This window comes from Octodon degus, unplaced genomic scaffold (assembly GCF_000260255.1).
Source record: "Octodon degus isolate 3935 unplaced genomic scaffold, OctDeg1.0 scaffold00337, whole genome shotgun sequence".
Lineage (NCBI taxonomy): Eukaryota > Metazoa > Chordata > Mammalia > Rodentia > Octodontidae > Octodon > Octodon degus.
The window spans coordinates 303579-325701 of NW_004524913.1; the positions used below are offsets into that span (position 1 = coordinate 303579).

The 22123-nt window shown below is 36.6% G+C and overlaps 5 pseudogenes; 3 read left to right on the forward strand and 2 right to left on the reverse strand.

Moving 5' to 3' along the window:
• Positions 1 to 936: 936 nt before the first annotated feature.
• Positions 937 to 2327, reverse strand: LOC101584414 (annotated as a pseudogene).
• Positions 2328 to 11791: 9464 nt separating this feature from the next.
• LOC101586384 lies at positions 11792 to 12400 on the forward strand (annotated as a pseudogene).
• A 1396-nt stretch (positions 12401 to 13796) lies between these two features.
• On the reverse strand, positions 13797 to 16436 carry LOC101586792 (annotated as a pseudogene).
• On the forward strand, positions 14112 to 14325 carry LOC101584801 (annotated as a pseudogene).
• A 168-nt stretch (positions 16437 to 16604) lies between the features above and the next one.
• LOC101587190 overlaps positions 16605 to 22123 on the forward strand; it is a 10592-nt pseudogene continuing 5073 nt past the window's right edge.

A 22123-nucleotide genomic window follows, 5' to 3' on the forward strand; every position in this document is an offset into this window, starting at 1 on the left:
CAATGAATTAGCAATTTGTGGCCAAAGGCATATGGGAAACCTATGTACCTTCTGAACAATGTTGTTCAAAGAAAATAAATTCTAATTTTTAAAAAAGTAAGCCAGGCACAGAAAGCTAAATACTGCATGATCTCACTTATTTAAGGTATTTAAGGTAGTTATAATAGTTACATCCATACAAAAAGAATACTGTGGTGGTTTTTAAGGGTTGGAGACTGGGATAAGTGGGGAGTTATTCAGTGCATACAGAATTCCAAAAAAAAAAAAAGAAAGAAATTTGAAACAGTACATTTATCCAAACCATCCTGCTTACATACATAGATAAATCTCTTTCCAACACTCCCTCTCCTGTCCTTGTCCTCAAACCAGTAACTCTTTCCTTTTGAATAAGTTCATTCTTTTTTACCAGTGTCTACTGTACCCTACAGATTCCGTTTTTCTCTTTCATGTTCTCACACTAAGGAGACAATACTATATTTGCACATGCAAGTCTGAATTATTTCACTTAAAAGTGTGTTCTCTAGGGCCAGCCACATAGCTCAGCAGACTAAAGTGCCTCTGTAGACAGGCACAGGGACCAGGGTTTGATCCCCAGCATGCCGTGCCAGCCCTGCCCCTGGGGCGCTCTGAGATAGTGATTGAGACTGGGCATGATGGCACATGTCCATAATCCCAGTGCTTGGGAAGCTGTAAACAGGAGGATTACTATGAGTGTGATCTGTAGTGAGACACTATAGATCTTATACTAAATACATTTAAAAAAATCTTACCACAACAATCATCTAAAGTAGAAAATTATAGGATCAGGTCAACTGATGTAGAAAAAGCATTAGATAAAATTCAATACCATTTCTTTTTTTTTTTTTTGGTATATCTGTGATTTTATTACAAAACCACTGTTTTGGCATTAGTTGGTTACAGTGATAGCTACATTCTGTGAGTGTGGCATGGCAGCTCTGGCGGGACCACTGGACTCCCAAATTACTGAGCCAAACTTCAGTTACCTCAACTCTACTACAGACAAGCACCCTGTACTCATTACAGATGCAAAGCAAGTAGATTAAACGTTGATAAAACTACAAAAGTAGTGGTTCCTTTCAGGACTTTTTAATTCCCCTTCTCTCCAATTACTTTGCTTTAAAAGAACCAAATTTCTCAGAGCAAGTCTGAATAGCAGCAGCACCCAAGGAACATCACACTTAGTTCTTGTTAAAAAGCAACACCTGTGTGATTCATCTTTTACACCACAGGTAAGGGAATGCTCACTTTAGCTTTAAACTCTTGCTTAGAGTCCCTTAAAAAATAAAAGCATTCCATCAAGTTCTTCCGGATGGTGTTATTGCTGTGAGTTTGTTGGTAGGTCACTTTCTCTGTGTTTGCTTTGAAGGGATCTTCCAATATATCTCCAATATTCCTTTCTTATGGTATCCTTTTCTTTAGCTAGGATTTCACATAAATCTAATGCTTTATTAAGAATGTCTTCCTTGTTGTTGCACTGGTTTTCCAGCATATCTTCATAGACATCCACAAGAAAGGCAATTAGGTAGGGGGAACTATGACTGGGTTGTAAATCAAGTAATTGACTTAATAAGTTGGGGTATTTGGAAAGACCACGATCCTGCAAAATCCCTTTCAAGTAATTCCATGCACTTTCATTATGTGGTACAAGTTTCATCATTTGCAGAGTATACCTGAATGACCCACTGTCGGTGCTGCCAGGCATGGTAATTCTTTGCATTCTGATTAAGAATATCAGCAATAAATTCAAGCTCCTGAGATGGATCTTTCAGCCATTCCACTAATACTCGGCTATGGTGCCAAACTTGATAGTTTTTGGGCTGTTCCTCAATTATTGTAGTGATGTAGTTCAGTTCTTCATGTAGATCCTGTTGAAGGGACCGCAAGAGAACTCTCCGGAAATGCCACACCGTGTAATTGGCTGCATTTAACTCAGTGGCATCCCGAGTGAGCTGCAAGGCTCGCTCACTTCTTTCATCCCGCTGCAGAACAGCTCGGAAATAATCATAAACATCTCGGAATTTTTCACTATAGATGATCTGCACCACTGGATTGGGACTATCGTTCTGTGGCACTGGATCTATATCAGCCCACTCTGCTCTGTCCCTGTACAGGACGTAGGTGGGCGAGTTCAGGCTCAGGAAGCCGTCGTCCACAGGGGCCATCTCGTCCTCCTGTGGCGGCTGGGGCGGCGGGGGATGAGGCTGTGGCGGAGGCTGCTCGGGTTGACCAGGCTCGCCGCCCTGCACAGGCTCCCCGACCCCCTCCGTGGCCGCCATCTCGCCCAGGTCCGCAGCTCAGGCCGCGCAGAGGCCTCAATACCATTTCTAATTGGTATCCAGTATCAAAATCTCTCAGCAAAGTAGAAATAGAGGGACATTTCCTCAAATAAAAAGCACTTACAAAAAAGAAATTATAAATAATACTATGCTTAATAGTTACAGACTGGGTACTTTTCCCTATAATCTGGAACAAGGCAAGCATGTCCTCCCTCACTACTCTGATTCAATAGTTTTAACTAATACAATAAGAAAAAAGTGAAAAGAAAAGAAAAGTAGATTAGAAAGGGCAAAATGGAGCTCCACTCCAGATATTATTGTCAAAATACAATTTCTCAAATAATCAGAAATCTTTTGGAACTAATAAGTGAGTATAGCAGGATTGCAATTCACAAAAGTCAATTGCTCTCCCATTTACCAGAAATGAGCAAATGGAATCTGAAAGGTAAGAAAATTTATAATAGCACTTTAAAACCTAAATTCATAGAGATAAATATTCTAAAATGCACACAGAATGTAAAAGCTATAAAACACTGATGAAGAAAATAAGGGGGCTGGGGAGATGGCTCAGTAGAATAAGCGCTTGCCTGGTAAGTGCAAGGGCCTGAGTTCAATCCCTGGTTCTGCCAAAAATAAAATAAAATAAAAAAGGAAGACCTAAATAAATGGAGAAATATATTATAACCATGGATTGGAAGATTCAATTATCAAAATGTGAAGCCATTTCCAACTTCATTTACAGATTCTGCACAATTCCAGTTACAACATTAACATAGTTTCTATAAATTATCAACAAACTAATTTTTAAGTTTCTATGGGAAAGCAAAAGACCAAGATCAGTCAACCCAATACTCTAAAAGAACAATAGCTCAGCAGACTTAGTGCCTGCTTTGGCAAGCTCAGGGACCCAGGTTCAATCCCTGGTCCCAAGCACCGGCCAGGCCTCCAGAGCACGCGACCGAGTCGAGGCATGGTGGCGTACACCTGTAATCCCAGCACTGGAGTTCCTGAAAATAGGAGGATCACTATGAGTCTGAACTACATAGTGAGACCCTGTACCAGATACACAAACAGAAAAATACTAAAATAAAATAAAAAAACAAAAGAAGAACAAAGCTGGAGAACTCATAATAATCAACTTAATGCTGTGTTTTAAGTCTACAGGAATCATGACAGCAACGTATTGACAAAAAAATATAGATAGGGGCTGGTGAGATGGCTCAGTGGTCTAAAGCACCTAGTTAGAACAAGCTTAGCAAAGCATCAGGGACCGCGGTTCAATCCCCCAGCACCACATGCCAGCCAGCCCCGCCCCCTGGTGGGCTGAGCTGGCCACACACACCTCTCTCTCTCTCTCTCTCTCTCTCTCTCTCTCTCTCTCTCTCTCTCTCTCTCAAATAAATAAAAAAAATATAGATAAATGAAACAATATAGAATCTAGTAATAGACCCACACAAATATAGTCAACTTATCTTCAACAAACAGGCAAAGATAATTCAATGGAGAAAGGCTATTCTTTTTAACAAATTGTGCTGGAACAAGACATTCTTATTCAAGGAAATAAAGTGAGACACAGACCTCACACATGCATGCATACATACAAAAATACTCATAATGGATTTTGTAGATCTAAAAGTAGACACAAATTTATAAAATTTTAAAAAGTGGAAAAAGGTATATAATAGGAATTCAGTTTTGTTTAGTGGAATTTTGTATCATTTCTAATGCTGTTTTTTATTACTATTTTATATTCTTTACACTTTTTTAAAGCCACATAAAACTAAGCGGTTGAGGATACATTTTAGATAGGATAATAAAGAAAACTGAGGTTATATTTTATTAAAATTAAAATTTTATGTTCTGCAAATGACAAAAGAATGAAAATGCAATTCACAGACTTGTAGAAAGTATTTGCAAAGCAAATATCTTTAAAACATTTCAATTCTAAAGCTATCTTAGGACTCTTAAAACTCAATAATAAAAGAGAAACTAAATTTAAAGAATAGGTAAAAATCTGAACAAAAACTTCATTGAAGAAGATAGAAAATAAGGATATGAAAAGATGTTCACCATCACTGTCATTAGGAGACTACAAAGCAAAGAGATACAGGTACATACAGCATATATTTGAAAGGCTAAAATACAAAAATCTTTACAATACCAACTGCTAACCAGGATGCAGAGCAAAAGGAATTCTCATTCATGGCTAGTGGGAATGTAAAATACACAGCCTGTGTGGAAGACAAATTGTCAGTTTCTTATGAAACTAAGCCTAGTACTTCCATGTGATTAGTAATTGCACACCTAAATAGTTACCCAACTGATTCAAAAGCATATGTTACACAGAAACTGGAACATGAAAGCCTATAGCATCTGTATTCATAGTCACCAAAAAAATCTTCATTCAAATGTCATTCAATAGGTGAGTGAATTAACAAATATGACACAGTTATATAATGAAATATTATTCAGTGATAGAGAGAATTGAATTATCAAGCTACAAATATATATATATTTTTTTCAGCTACAAATATATATATATATATATATATATATATATATATATATCTGAAGTGCAAATTGCTAAGTGAAAGAAGTTTTTCTGAAAAATGACATTGCATAATCACAACATATTGCAATCTAGAAAAGTAAAAAATATATAAAACAATCCAAATTATGGTACTTTGATGTTTGGGTAATTGAGGAGACCTATATTGGAGAAGAACAGGAAACTTTAAATCACTAAAATGGTTCTATGTGGTACTGTAACTGTGAATACAAAACGTTAAGCATTTTCAAGCCCATAGAACTTTACAGTACAAAGAGTGAGCTTTAACATATGCAAATTTTAAAACATAATTTGGAAGTGGAGGATTCCAGGGTAGGATGCAGAATATCACAAACCAATCTATTACAAATGTATGAAACAGTCTCACTAAAGCATATGGGTTAATAGGGTGCTGACTTTAGTAGTTTTGGAAATGAGTGAAACCCAAAACTAAGAGAAAAATGAACTATACATAAGCCCTAAATTATAAATGGTAAAATTCTTCCCAAGGAAGAATGGGATAATAACTCTGAGACCACTATATGTGTATACAGATATGTATATAGAGAATTGAATGGAAAAAGCCAGGTTTTTCTTTACAAGCATGGGTAGCTACAGATAGACAAAGAAAAGAGGCTTAAAAAAAAACACTTCCTATAAAAATGTTTGGGCCGGGAAGATTTTTCAGTGGAATAATTGCTTCCCCTGGCAAGCGCAAGGGCCTGAGTTCAATCCCCTGTTCCGCAAAAACAAAACAAAAAAAAAAACACTTTCTAGAAAAGAGGTTAGAATGATCCATGTGTTAATAGATGAGTATGAACACATATTTAACTTAATAGAGATACAGAGGGCTGGTGAGATGGCTCAGTGGTCTAAAGCATCTACTTAGAACAAGCTTAGCAAAGCAAGGGACCAGGGTTCCATCCCCCAGCACCACATTCCAGCCAGCCCCGCCCCCTGGTGGGCTGAGCTGGCCATACACACACACACACACACACACACACACACAAATAAATAAATAAATAAAATTAAAAAAATCTTTAAAAAAAAGAGATACAGAGAGGCTCAAATATAAAGATTTAGAAATATATGCATGCACGTGATTTGTATATTCAAACATATCTCCTTGCTCTGTCAACATCACCAAGGGCCTAGAGGCAATAATACCTGATAGCAAAAGTATATGCAGGACTCAAGTCTTGGTTTCTAGTACCATTCACCAATGTATGAATCCTTAGAGAAATGATATATTTTAGGACTGAAATAAATGATTCCAGAGCATCTTGTATTGCCAGACACATTATTAGGTGCTAATAAACAGCAATCATAACAATGAGCACACACCAGAGGGATATAGGAGTTAACTGACTGAAAGAGTTATTAAGGGTCAAAGCTAGAGCAACTGAGAAATAAGTAAGTGAAGTAGTTTTAGATTATAAAGAAAAGTCCAAAATAAGTCTACAACTATATATAATGATTGAATCAATAAATGAGGGAGAACAAAGTTCCTGTACTGAAGAATTCTAAATAGTTCAAGTTGATACTCCTCATATAGATACAGAGCTTAAGTCTCTAGTATATGTTGAGCAGAGTAACCTGCTCAGAGCACCACATGGAGAGGGAAGAGTATGTGAGTGGCTTTACAGTGGAAAAGTATGACAAGCATCATCTCAACCAAAAGATAAATGTTAATGTCAAGGATGACAGGTCATATTGATACTCTAAACTTTTGGTACAATGTAGTAGTAGGGGCATTTTATCTCTGTAATTTTTCCCCAAATCCTTAACTATAGTCTAATTACGAAAAAAAGAACAAGACAAATCCAAATTGATGGATATTCTACAAAAAACCATGACTAGTACTTCTTAAAATTGTCAAGGTCATCAAAAACAAGGCAATTTTGAAAAACTGTTACAGCCAAGAATGGCCTAAGACATAATCATTAAACATAATGTGGTATACTGAATGAGTACCACAAGAGAAAAATGGATACTATGGAAAAGCTAAAACAATTCAAAAATATGTCTTTACTTTTTTCATAATTTTATTGAGAAACAAATAGCAATGAGACCGTTTCAAATCAAACTGGTAGGACAGTTTCAATAATTTACACATTGCATACATTCTTCCTAGTAATTAATTGCTGTACAAGATGCGGACATGATATCCTATTTACAAACACCATTAGAACAAATCCCTCTACTCATTAAGAGAATGTAACTATATATCTATCCTAACCACTTTGAATACACAGATACAAAATGGACATTCATCTATAACCACTTTTTTTGCTAAATTCTGTTATTTGCATGTTATAGGTGTGTTGATTCAGCAAAATAGTCTAAAAGAGCCCAGTAGTCCATAATAGTTTTGGGTCTTCCACTTCACTGGCAATGTCAGAAATTGTTGACCTGAGTCCCCTACAGCTCAACATAACAGCATGGCTAGAAAGGTATAATACAAGCAAAAGGAAAGCAGGATCTCAAGGACTAACTAATCAAGAGAGGGAAATGAGAAGAGCTAGGAAATATGTATAAGTCAAGCCATACAGTTGTATGTGGAGGATGGGCAAGGCAATGATCCTGAGAATCTCCAGAAGATTTTTGAATCTAGCAGTTAATTGGAAAAATTCTCACCTTAACTATGTATACTGATACCTGTAAACTAAGTTACTGCACGGCAGATGGTAATTTGTGATAGTAATTTCATGCTTGGAGAGTCTGTCATTCTGGTCTTCTGAATATGGGCTGCTAGTCATGACATGCCAGTTACTGCTATGATGTCTGTTGGGTAGATGGTTGTTCAAAAAAGTAGGAGGTGGTGAATGAAAGCAAGAGACAGGAAAAGGAATATTGTGGGACTGTCCTGATTCAAGGTTGTATATGGTTAGTTTTTTGGACTTATGTGTAAACATAAGAAGTATATAATTCTTTATGCCTATTTTTAAAATATATTCTAATGTTTAAATGTTTTTTATTATATTCTGTAGGGACTTAAAGTTCAACATATCAATACTTGATGAAAAAATACCTGTTCCATATTATGCCTAAGATGTTTGATATGCAGACAGATAGTGAGGTTAAGCTTAACAGCCTAAGTTGTATGGTAATAACAATAAGCTTGTCTTCTGGAGGGTTAACAACCTAAGTTTGCAGACCAAAATTAGAGAAAAAAGAGGGCTGCAAGGAAAGCCAACATTTTGGCCCTAGCCTTCCAAGGTCAGTTAAGACTCAGTACATATGAGAACTTGTACTGTAACATCATGTAACTCAGTAGTGTCCCAAATTTTCTAATCAAGGAGATTATGGGGCCAAAGCGGAAAGTGATCGATGATGTAGAGTGTGCCTAAGGAGAGTCACATGGAGAGAAAACATTCTGTCAAGCTTTCATAGAGAGCACACTGGCCAAGCCATGGCCGTGACTCATCCACATGGCTGACACTGATAAAAGTTCTACAATCTGAGGTACAGGATCTCAGGATAAATCCTGAGGGGATTTCACTGACCTTATCAGACCCATAAGCTACAACTCTTGTTGCATAGGTCCTGCTTTACCTTGGTCTTAATATGTCTTTACTTAATACTGATATATCAATGTTGGTGGTCGGCGAGATAGCTCAGAGGACTAAAGTCGCGCTTAGGCAAGCTTAGTCAAGCACAGGGATGGAAGTTCGATCCCCAGCACCACATTCTGTGCCAGTCCTGCCCACAGATCAGGCTAAGACAGCCACAGATTCTGAGTGTGGTGGTGTATGGCTGTAATCTCAGTGCTGGGGAGGGTGAAAATAGGAGGATCACGATGAGTCCAAGCTAGGTGTGAGCATATGGGAACTTTTTTACTATCTCTGCAATACAATTGTAAATTTAAAATTATTTTAGGATAACACATTTACTTACAAAAATGTTGCTCCTATTTATTCCTATAACAGCTATTTCTAAAAAGAAGGTAGGAAGGAAGGAAGGAAGGAAGGAAGGAAGGAAGGAAGGAAGGAAGGAAGGAAGGAAAGAAAGAAGGAAGGAAAGAAGGAGAAGGAGGAGAAAGGAAAAGGGAGGGAGGGAACTGGAGGGGAGGGGAAGTAGAGTGGAGAGGAGGGGAGGAAAGGAAACAAAGGTAAAGATTAGCTAAAGTAAGACTTCATTATCTTGAGTAAATACTAACTACTATAATGCTAAGTAATTTCGACATACTTACCTGCAGATTATCAATTAAATGAGGCTGCTTTATTTTTCTAGCAAGGATGGTTGTGCTAATCAGGTTCACAGAGTTTGTGTAGTCCTCTCAGGGAGTAAAAGGAACACAGAGGTCATTAGCTAGCTGGATTTTTTAGTCAAAGTGCTCAGAGGAGGTAAATATAAGGAGCACAGTAGGAATTTAAAAAGGCATTTACAATTTACAGTTCAATGAGATGCAAAGATATTCATTATTAATAGCCTCTGCTAGTAATTCTACAACCACAAAAGGAAGTAGTGACTTATTGGTCTATGGCAGCCACCTGCCTGCTCATACTGCTATAAAGGGGCCAGTATGTATCCTGTAGATCCATCTTGGCACCTGCTTAGCATGCTAATTGATACTTAGGATTAGTTACATTAAATAGGGTGTGAACGTGATCAAATGCACATTGTTTCAAAAAAAATACAAATGGAATGAAAAATCTGAGTGAGAGGGAAAAAAGCATGGAGACTTTATTTAAACAATGCTTAAGTGAAAATACTGTTGATATAAGACTAGAACTTCAAAATTCATTTCAGGTCTCTGCCACTTTTCCTTCTCTGCATTTTCTGTCCTAACAAGCTCCACGAACACCATGAATTTTTTAAACTTATCAGGGAGCTGGAAGCTTTCTTAATGTGAAACAAAGTAATGAAGTGATTGTATAGTGTGTGGTCCTAAAATGCTATAGCTGGATGATCCTCTTGTTCTCCACAAACACTTCCAGCCTTGCCCTTAGAAAGCACAGACTATAATTAAATAAGGGATCCTGACAGAATAATAATAGCAAACACATATGGGACCTACTATGTGCCAGGCTGTCTTCTGAGTATTTCCCTTAGCTTACCTTAGTGTAATCATCTTTGTAACTCTATAATATATGTGTTGTCTTACAATCACTCATTTATAGATGGGGAAACTAAAGCACATGGGCCATCTTTGTGTGTGTGTGTGTGTGTGTGTGTGTGTGTGTGTGTGTGTATGCACCCGCACACATGTTATTGGGGATGGAATTCAGATCCTTTTGCATACTACAGAAGCACTCTACCACTGAGCTACATTCCAGCCTTTTCTGAAGATTTTATAAGCTGGCTCTTCGTTTGTGCTACAGATATGTAACAGGTCCTGACCAAGTCTTAATTTGTCCTTAGGAAAATTGCTTTTGATTATGAGTGTTTGCTTCATTTTCCACTATTTATCTTCCTTAAACTGACATTTTGGACTAGTGAAGATGATATCTGCCCATTTCATGAAGCCCTTCCCTTTCCACGTAAGAGTGGATGGATAGATGTCATCTTCTTAGATATTGGGTACATTCATGTGTGTGTGTGTGCTTCTGTGTGTGTGTGTGTGTGTGTGTGTGTGTGTGTGTGTAATTTCATTTGGTAGCAATTAGTTCTCACCCAAACTGTAAAACTTTTGAAAATGGTAACACATACATAATTAACCAAAACATAGAGATTTTTTTCCAATCTGAATCCTCATTGTGCTTTTCTGAACAACTGCACACTAATACTGTTTGAGATACCCCTTCCTCTGGACCAGGCAGTTGCTGAGTCCAGTATCAATGCATACTTGTACAGTCCCCACCTCCTTCATGGAAAATTTCAGGATCTCCTTAACTGCTTAAGATATACTTCTTAAAGTTTCCTCTGTGGAATTTTTGTTTAGTTTAAGATTTGATTGCATTGTTTCCATTATTAAGTATAAGCACATTTATAAACATTTCACAATGGAAAAATAAGATCCTAACATGAAAATTGTTTCAGTATTTTGGTATATTCATTCTAGATTTCAAATTCACCTAAAACTTCATTCTGAGTGTTTCAACCACTGCAAAGAAGACATAAAAATGCTGATTGTCATTGTAGGAACTTAGGTCAAGCCCGCCTTCACTGTTGCCTGAGGGCAGCAAGAAGAGATGGACTCCCATACTGTTACATCATGTAACTCAGTTGTGTCCCAAATTTTCTGATCAAGGAGATTATGGGGCCAAAGAGGAAAGTGATCGATGATGTAGAGTGTGCCTAAGAGTCAGAAGGAGAGAAAATATTCTCTCAGGCTTTCACAGAGAGCAAATGGGTCAAGCAATGCCCATGACTCATCCACATGGCTGACACTGACAAAAGATCTGCAAACTGCGGTACAGGGTTTCAGGATAAATCCCGAGGGGATTTGACTGACCTTATCAGGTACAAAAGTTATATTTCTTGCTATATAGGTCTCGCTTTATCTTGATCTTAACAATCCAGCAGAAAAGTATAAAAACAAAGTATAAAAAATAAAGCCATATTAATATGCTGAGCTGTAAAAGGCTCAAGTCAACAAATTCTGACATTGCCAGTCTTACAGAAAATACACTATTATTATTATGGATTACTGGACTATATTGGAATATTTTGCTGAATTCATGCACCTACAACATTTAAATGACAATGGAATACCCTTCTCTGACAAAACTAAGTAAAAAAGGAGGATACAAATGAACAACCATTTTGTATCTCTGTATTCAAAATAGGATAGATATACAGCTGCATTCTTAATCCAATGAATAGAGAAATTTGTTCTAATAGTTTTTGTGGACAGGATATCATGTCTCCATCTTGTACAATGAATAACCACTGAGACAACAATATGCAATGTATTAATTATTAAAACTGTGCTAGTAATCAGTTTTGAAACTGTCTCATTGTTATTTGTTTCTTAATAAAATTATTTTTTAAGAAAGAAGATATGGAGTCTGTGCTAGAGAGGCTACAACTCCCTAGCAGCTGCTGCAAGAGGCCCACCCACCTGTTTGCCATTCCCACTACCAAATTCACATTGCAGTCTGCTTCTGCAAAGTGGTGTGATCGAAGGGACTATGTCTTCATTGAATTTTGTGTTGAAGATAGTAAATATGTTAATGTAAATTTTGAAAAATCCAAACTTTGCTTTCAGTTTTGTTGGAGGAAGTGATAATTTTAAACACTTAAATGAAATGGACCTTTTTCACTGTATTGATCCAAGTGATTCCAAGCATAAAATAACAGAAAGGTCTATTTCATGTTGTTTATAAAAAAGGAGAATCTGGCCAGTTATGACCTAAGTTAACAAAAGAAAGGGCAAAGGTTAATTGGCTTAGTGTGAACTTCAATAACTGGAAAGACTGGGAGGATGATTCTGATGAAGACATGCCTAATTTTGTTCCTTGTTCTGAGATGATGAACAACATGAGTGGTGATGAGGGTGTAGGTTTACCAGAAGTAGATGGAGCAGATGATGATTCACAAGACAGTGATGATGAAAAAATGCCAGATCTGGAATAAGCAGATGTCATCACCTGAATTTGGAAAAGGAAATAACTTCGCTGCAAGATTCCATAATTGAGAGAATTCCTGGTTGATAGCTCTAAAAGCAGATGCTATATTTGCCTCCTTTGACCCATTTTTCCAACCTGTTTTTTTTTTTTCCTTTAAGGCTTCACTAAGGGTTGATAATATACCACTGTATGGGGCAATTTCAAGTAACCTGAGGGATTATTCTTAAGCATGAACATTTCCCAGACTTTCATGAGCTGTTGAGGTCATAGACAATAAAGTAATTGTGATAATAATAAAAAAAATGTTTCACTTAAATCTCTTTTACTTCACAACATAGTTACTGATACGATAGAAAGTTCTCAGCATAGGGAATATAACTGAATTTTAGATTTTAGACATGGACTCAAACTTGGCTGATACATTAAACTGATAACACGCCATTCCTCTGGTGTAACTTTCAGAATTGTTCCACTAAAGTTTATTTTTCAAAAACCATACTTCACATTATTGTATGAAAGTGATCACTTGTCAGTGTTCTAGATGTATCTTAGCTAAAACTAGTGAATGCCCTTAACTTAGATGGTTTTTGAAGTCTATGCATTTGGTATTATTTGGCCCTCAAGCTTTTACATCTCTCAGCATGGAGGATGAAGAAAGCTGTACATTGTTGGCTTGGGAGACTATACATTTAGACCAGATTTGTATTTGCACTGTCAGTATGGCAAATGAATGAAAAGGTGTTAATACACTATTGGATTTTTTATTTGTTTTTGATTCAGCTTGTACTCTAGGTCAAAAACCTCAATTTATTTTCATGACAGTGGGATTGTTTTAAATGCCTTCATTCTTTCTAATAAACTGTTGGAAGACAAAAAATGCTGATTATTACCATCCTTTTTTATTCTTTTTTTCCTTGTTTATTCAATTACACACAATTCTTTACAAAAATGTTTGAACCTGTATACCTGTTGTTCTCATAGTGTAAGGATATATATAAGAGTATGAAACCTGGCTAATAAAATAAAAAAGACAGAGTTTACTTAAAATCATTAGAAAGGCCAAGGAGATAGCTCAGTAGAATAAGCACTTGCCTGGCAAGTGCAAGGTCCTGAGTTCAATCCCTGGTACTACCAAAAAATAAAAAATAAAATAAAATCATTAGAATCAAAAGCAAGCTGGCAATTATTTGGAAGACAGAACGCTGTCAGTATTCTGAATGTTCTAACCAGGTGGAGTACTGTTCTTCTGGGCACGTGCATCACTGAAAGAAGATGGACAGACCCGTCTTCTAAAGGGTGCTCCCCAGGCAGAAGGCCCATGGAGGAAAATGCACTGCTCATCCCAATATCACCGGCCCAGTTCTTTGTGGGAGGACTTCTGAAAATGTGGGGTGATTTCTAGGAAACCTCAGATCAGGTTGAGAAATTTTACTTGGTTTAGTTGATCTAAGTTATTTAGGCTAGAAAGACAACTTCTCTTAAGGGGCAGGTTAACTTTGCCTTCAGATCTTGAGTGCACATTGTCTACAGCAGCACCAACTGATACTTTAGGACCTTTGATGAGAAAAATTCCATTACTTCTTTTCTTTCTTGAGGGCTGCTTCTTTTTCCTCCTCCTTTGGAAGGTTTGCAGTATTTTGCATCCATCTGAGCCAGAAAACTGTTCATTTCCTTTTGCCAATCCTTCTGTCTGCTCTGAATGAACACTTTTCAAGTTCCTGGCTCCTGGATCTCTGTTGCTCAGCCATCGCCATGAACAGCATTGGAGAGGCTTGCACGGATATGTAGCGTGAGTATAATCAGTGCCTTGAAGTTTCTCAGGAGGGACAGCTCCGGGGACCTGTGTACTGATCTCTTCAAGCGCTACCAACAGTGTGTTCAGAAAGCAATAAAGGAGAAAGAGATTCTTACTGAAGGACTGGAGCTCACAGGCCACAGCAAAGAAAAGCCTGAAAATTCTTCTTGACCTTGAAAATGGATTCCTCTTCAGGAAATTGAGGACTCTGGATTTGCTCAACCAAGACCCTGAAAATAGCCACAGGATTGATGCGTTTAGGAGGGAGGAGTTTTTCTTCCTTTTTGATATTTTCCTCATTTTAAATGATGAATTATCACTGCTTTAGATGATTTCTCACTTATTCTGGCATCTTGCAGGAATTCAGTGTGCTACAATGGAACAGTTTCTCAAGATTATGATTACAATACATGGCTCTGAATTAACTTTAAATATATCTTCTATGTAAATAATGGTAAACTAATCAAGATGCTCAGGCTTGCCTGATATCTTGATTTTGCTGCAAAAAGACATTATACTGTACTGGGGTCATTGTGAAAGCACTGGGTTAGGACCTCTTTTTCTCTCAGGGAGTAAAAACTCAAAAAAAGGATCAGGCACAACACTTTCAATCAATCCATGGGAGCACAGTTCTATTTTTATATAGTAACATAAGTTTTCAAGTGATCTGGGTTAGCAAAGAAGATAAGTATCCTGAGGACTCAGGATATTTGCAGTGCCTGTGGAAGAACCACCTATTACAGAAATGCGGTGTTGCCAGCTTTTGACGGAAGTTAAAGAATTCAGTCAACCTGCCTATCACAAATACTGCATCTGGTTAAATGGAGGAGAAAGGTGCTTGTTTTATTTGCCTTGTTTGGCCACCCTATGTCTATAATCATGAAGATGGAATAAACTCATGAAGATGGAATAAATTCATGAAAATGAAATCAAAAAATGTTACCAGCTCCTTCATCAAGGCCCAATTCCTTCCTGCTCATTTCTGCTTCTTTAGCCTCTGCCTGATCCCTGCTCTTCCTTGCATTCCTTTTTTGTTTTGATTCATTGACAAAGGTGTTATAGGCTGGGACCTCTCCATGGTCAATAGCTTGCTGGATGATGTTCCTTATCCTGGATTCCTCTGTATACTGCACACACAACACAGAGTCCACAATCTGATTCATGTCACCCTTGAAATACAGATAGGCCTGTTTAATGTGGGTCAGCTCTTCCCCAGAGCCTTTGTAAGTCTTTTCAAAAGCTTGAATGTCTTCTAGAGATATATTCTTAAAGAGTAACCTCCAGTACGCCTCCCAGTCCCGGTCTCCGTTGAGCACAGCGGAGTCCTCGTCCACTGTTCCCTGCTCACTGTACACCACTCTCTGCTCCTTGTCACTAGAACAGCATAGACTCTGCCCAGTATCTGAGAGCAGTGGGTGGCATCCTTGTTGCCCTTGTCCACTCGGTCAGGGTGCACCCGCAGGGACAGTTTATGGTAGCCTCATCAGACCTCACCATCTGAGGCCTCGTGCCACACACCTGGCACCCTGTAAAGGTTGGCGGTACCAAACTTTTGCTCACACAGCTCCTGCAGCCCTGTGTTGGACCGCAGATGAGATTCGCGAACACACCTGGTCACAGCTGCACCAGCTCCAGCGCTCCCTTTTTTTATTCTTTACAACGATTTTTCCTTTGAGCAGCAAAAACTGAAAACATTATACAGTTGAAAAATGAATTTTCCAAACTTTGAGAGCCTCCAATCAAAAGTTACTTTTTCTATAAAAATATATTCAGTTCTGCTTAGAATAATTTTTTTGAGGTGTTAAGAGATAGAACCCAGTGCCTTGCATATGCTAGACAAGTCCTCTGTCACTGAGCTACCAACCCAACCTTTAAAATAAAGTCTTAAAAAAATGCAATTCCAAGGTACTATTGACTTACTGCTTGTTCTGACAAGGAAATTAAATCAAAGGCACATCTCTGCTTTCTTAGAAATGTTTAGGCAAAAAGAATATGCAGAATATATAAACCAAAACTCAATCTGTGAGTGTAAAAGTAGTAGGCTAGAAGGCCTTATTCTTAATATATGCTAACAGGAGTGTCTTTATGACCAGTTTCTTAAAGTTAACTATCTCAAAATTCACCAACACATGTAAAACTCATCCTGAATCATTTTGATTTGAAATGTCTAAATTTTATATACATAAAATGTGGGAAATTTCATATAATGTCTGAGGAAAATTAAAATAAAAATTTCAATTCTTTTCTTTTCTTGATTTTTAGATTCACTTTGTGTCCTCCATCTTTAAGACCAAGCAATTATTACACATCAGCACTTCAGGAAGCATCTCAGATTGCCCCCAATCCTTTCAAAATCAGCTTCAATTAAGAGATGTGTTATTGCTTGTATCTAGATGGCCCTTTAAAGCTTCATATGCTCATAGGTGGGGCTCTTGGGAGTTGGCAGGATCATGGGTATGTGATGCTGGATTAGGATTGTGATACTGCGATTAAGGGTGTGTGATAGCTAAATTGCTTTAGCATAGCTCTAGGTGTGCAAAATGAAGACCCATCCATGAGTGGGACCAATCAAGAAGCTTGTAGCCTAAACAGAATATAAAGGGACAGAGAAAGGGCAAGTTTGTTGCATCAGTTCCTCCAGACTATTCTTCCATGGACTGTTTCTCCTGTCATGCCTCTCTGCCATGCCACCCTGTTTTGGAGCCAGCACACTATACACTAAAATTGCTAAAAACTGAGCCAAAATAAACCTTTCCTTTAACTTGTAGATGTCAGATATTTTGTTTCAGCGATGAGAAAAGTAACTAAGACATGATACGTAAATGAAAAGATACATTTAAGTGGACAGCAGAGTAGTTTGAGCAGATCAGACAGAAGGAAATAACCAAGAAAGAAAAGTACTCCTACATGTCTACATGTTTCTTGTGCACCAAGCTGCATGAAGCTCAGTCCCTTCTCCTTAAACACCACTGGCCTAATATCTTGCCCCCACAGGCTTATACCACCTTCACCCTGTCAGTTTTTTTCCTCAGTAACCAGAATTACCATGCTCAGTGAGCTCCTGATCTTTCAGATGACTTCATCTAACACACTAGGTTTTCCAGAAGAAGATAGTCATTTTTATGCCTTTAACTTTGTTTTTCTCTGGATTTGATATCTTGATAGTTTTTTTTTCAAAATTTTATTGATAAACAGATAGCAATGAGACAGTTTCAAATCCAATCGGAAGTACAGTTTCAACAAATAATACACTGCATATATTCTTCTTAGGGGTTAATTGCTGTACAAGATGCAGACTTGTGATCCTATTTACAAACACCATTCAAACAAATCATTCTATTCATTAAGAGAATGCAACTATATATCTATCCTAACCACTTTGAATACACAGATACAAAATGAACATTCATCAGTATACCCCATTTTTTCTAATACCGTTATTGAATATTATAGGTGTGTAAACTCAGCCAAATATTCTAAAGGAGTCCAGTAGCCCATAATATCATTGGGTCATCTGTTTAACTGGCAATGTCAGAAATTATTGACCTGATTCCCCCACAGCTCAACATAACAGCATGGCTTTACTTCCTATATTTCGTCTTCATACTTCTCTACTGGATGGTTAAGACCAAGGTAAAGCAGGACCTGTGCAACAAGAGTTGTAGCTTTTGGTCTGAGAAGGTCAGTGAAATGCCCTCAGGATTTATCCTGAGATCCTGTACCTCAGATTGTAGAACCTTTGTCAGTGCAGCCATGTGGATGAGTCAAGGCTGTTTCTTGGCCAATGTGCTCTCTGTGAAAGCCTGAGAGAGTGTCTTCTCCCCATGTGACTCTCCTTAGGCACACTCTACGTCATCGATCACTTTCCTCTTTGGCCCCATAATCTTCTTGATCAGAAAATTTGGGACACTACCGAGGTACATGACATTACAGTACAAGTTCTCATATGTCCTGAGTCTTTTTTTTCCATAATTTTATTGAGAAACAGATAGCAATGAGACAGTGATAGTTGGCCTTTGAAACCAGTTCTGAACTGTTGCTAACTTGCCACTTAAATTATTTTTTTAAGTACTATGCTTCCTATTTAGGAATTCTATGTGATGGTTTTATTTAAGCTCAATAACACACATAGATAACACAGACTCAATAGCAACAGAATTAGAGACATTAAAAAGTAAGAATGTACAAAGCAGAAGGAGTGTATGAGGCCAGGAGTTATAGGCAAGCATGGGAAACATATATTGCATATTGCAAGTGCTTGAGGAAGAGGTAAGAAAACTCACCAAGTGAGAAGAAATGGAGGAGAAATCTTCCTTATATTTCACAATTTTACCTACTTATGTTGTTTTTATTATGCTGAATCACTACAGTAACAACCCTTTAACTGAAATTCTTGCTATGTGCCAAATACTGTACTGTTCATATTTTCAATAACATCCCAACAATCCTCTGATTATAGGTGAGAGTACTGAAGTCCAGAAAGTTAACTGACTTGTCCACAAACACAAAGGTGGAAGGTAGCAAAGGTGAAATTAGAATTCAGGTCCAGTCCATGGCATAGAAGTGCTAATATCCTCTTTTAGCAGTGCACATAGATTGTGGAGTAAGTGAACTTTTGATGATACATGGCTATACATCCATACATATTTTCTATGGTTTATGAAGATGAAGTTATATCGAAAATAAATTATATGTTATAAAAATAACATGATTGAAAGTTAAAAACCACAAGCATGCAAACAAACAGAAAATAAATAAATATAAAGTTACTCACAAGCCCTTCTACTTAGAGCCTACTAATCTTGGCATTTTTCTAGTCCCTAAGTGTATATAAATCAAAAGGCATGAGCCTCTTAAGCCTTTAATTATGGGCTGCCAAATTGCCAGAAAACTGTTTCAGCATGGTATACTATATTAAAGTGAAATATCCTTATGAAGGCATTTGTTAACTGGGCTAGCCCTATCACAGATAAGCTCTCTAAAAAAATCTCAGAAATTTTTGACTGGAGAAAACCTATATCGTTTTATCATATAAATTTTTCTGTTTAAATAATAATTATTTAGAATTGATAATGAAGGGATAGACTACTTTTATAATAGCAAAAATAACACTGAAAAAGGATAGGAATATGCTGACAGCTATAAAAATTTATATGATGAATTATTTAAGACATTTTTTAATTACACAAAAGAAACTATTAGAAAAACAACCCATTCTTGGACAAGAGACTCAATTACCAAAGAGGTAAATTCTCTCAAAGTTTATTCATAAATTAATGTGATACCAATAGAAATTGAGGCAAATTTTATTTACATTATTTTTGGTGATGTGGCTAGGAATAGGACAAGGACATTCTAAAGCTCCTATGGAAAAACAAATAAAGTAGAGTAGTGAGGGAAATTCAATGAAGAGGATAAATTAAGGAAAACGATCTCTACCAATCATAAAACTATTTTGTAGGACCTCAACAATTAAAATAGTATGATATTAGTGAACAAATATGATAGATAAATGGAGCAGAAGAACAAATACAGCAGACTGAACAATGTACAAAAATTTAATATATGATATAGGTAGCCTCTTAGAGCAGTGCTGAAAAATAGATCAAAGATATAATTGAAATCTTATAAGTAGTAGAATAAAACATGGAGAAATTAGTTGATGGCCTCAAGGTTAAGTTTACATTTTAAAATCCAAGATCTATAATATTGAAAATTGATATACTAGATTCTTAAAAGATAAAGTTTATACCTGAAAAAATAAACATCAACTCCATAGACATATAAAAAAAAACTGGATACTTTAATTTATATCACTAACCAAAGTGATTAGTCTTTTTAATTATCCATGTAAGTATATAAAGCAATTATCCATATAAGTATATAAAGCAAACATAAAAACAGCAGTAAAACCTGTTATTGTGACTGTAGTTTGGTGCAACCACTATGGAATTCAGTATGGAGATTCCTTATACAGCTAGGATTTGAGATCCCATTCAACCAGCCTGTTCCTCATGGGTATTTTTCCAAAAGAACTGAAAACATCATACTACAGTTATATATGTGCACCCATATTTATAGCAGCACAATTTGTCATAGCCAATGAATGTCCATTTTGTATCTGTGTATTCAAAGTGGTTAGGATAGATATATAGTTGCATTCTCTTAATGATAGAATGATTTGTTCTAATGGTGTTTGTAAATAGGATCACAAGTCCACTTCTTGTACAGCAATTAACCACTAAGAAGAATATATGCAGTGTATTATTTGTTGAAACTGTATTTCCGATTTGATTTGAAACTGTCTCATTGCTATCTGTTTATCAATAAAACTTTGAAAAAAAACCATGAATAAGAAGGGAAAAGTACTGGCAGGATGTGTTACATTATTTTTTTTCCTCATTAAAAGCATTAGTTGGAGGGACCCTAAATAACCTTTATTTTTTATTTTAAAGAGAAAAAAACCCAATAAAAACAATGATACAAAATTTCAAGACAAAAAAAAAATTTGTCATAGTTAAATCTTGGAAGCAACCCAAATGCCCGTTCACTGAGGAATGGATAAAAAGATGTGCTATTTTTATACAATGAAGTATTACTCAGGTATAACAAAGATAAATTTGAGGATTTTTTACAGGTACATGGATGCAATTAGAGACCATACTCATAAGTAAAACAAATCTGGTTCACATGTGTAAACATCATATTAGTTCTTGCATAGAAGAACCTGAAAGGGTAAATAAAATCTGAAAGCTACAATAGATACTGTGAAAGGGAAAGAATCTGTTCAAAGGGAAGGAATAATTGGGATGAGAAAAAGAATAAAAGAGGCTGCTTCAACCAAGCAGTCAGCCTCAGGTTGCTGTGGTTCGATCCCCAGAACTCAAGCCAGCCAAATCTGCCCTGAAGGCATTCTAAGCCAGCTAGAAAAAAATAAATAAAAGGGAAAAAAAAAATATATATATATATATATATATATATATATATATATATATGAATAATTGTACTGCTGATTTCTGCTGTTCTATTAAAATGAGCAGTTAATGTTTATTGTTTTCCTCTCCTTTTTAAATTTCTCATAACTTTTATAACCAATTTTTCATGCTTATATCTGATAATCTAAACAACTAATTTGAAGACAATATTATGCAGTATAATGACCATCAGATCCTACGATTTTGTTTAGTGAAATTCTGTATCATTTTTAATGTTTTTTACTGCTTTGATTCTCTTTAAAAAACAAAAAAACTTTCTCACCAGTGTAGAAGACAAAAAAACATATGATTAGTTAGAATTTCATCCAAACAAAGAAAGCATATTAACCAAACCAACAGCTTTGAAAATCACTTAATTGGGAAGACAAAATAACCTCACTTCTTCTATAAACATTACATATTTCAATTCTAAATTACCCTACCCCTACTGTGTTTTTGGCTTTTCTTTATCCCTGGCTCTCTCACCTAGAATTATAATAAACATGAAAGCCCCTGCAGACATGCTCAGAGCATGACTAGAACTCTAAGCTGCAATTTATTCTTATGCACAGAGCCTGAAGCTTATAACATATTCCCATTCAACTGCCTTAAGGTCCCTTTTTCGTCTCTCCAATAGCCTTGGAAATACGGGAATCACCTGTGGGGACCTGGGTCCTAGTTCAAGCTGCTCTATGTGCTATAATGGCTACAACCTTCCTGGGGAGCTGGTCTTTACACTGCTAAAACCCAGTTAAACTCACCCAAATCATTTGGAAAATGATCATGAAGCAAGAATGTTTATTTAACTGGCCCCAAATGGTAAAAGACCACAGGTTTCTGGCCATGTTCTGAAAAATCTTACCACAGTTAATATTGTAAATCAATCCAGCAGTCAATTAAGGAAAATTTAATTAAATTGTATTCACCAAAATACATATATAGTACTTGATTTGTTGTTTGCTGTACTTTTCAAAACACTTAAATTAGTGTATTTA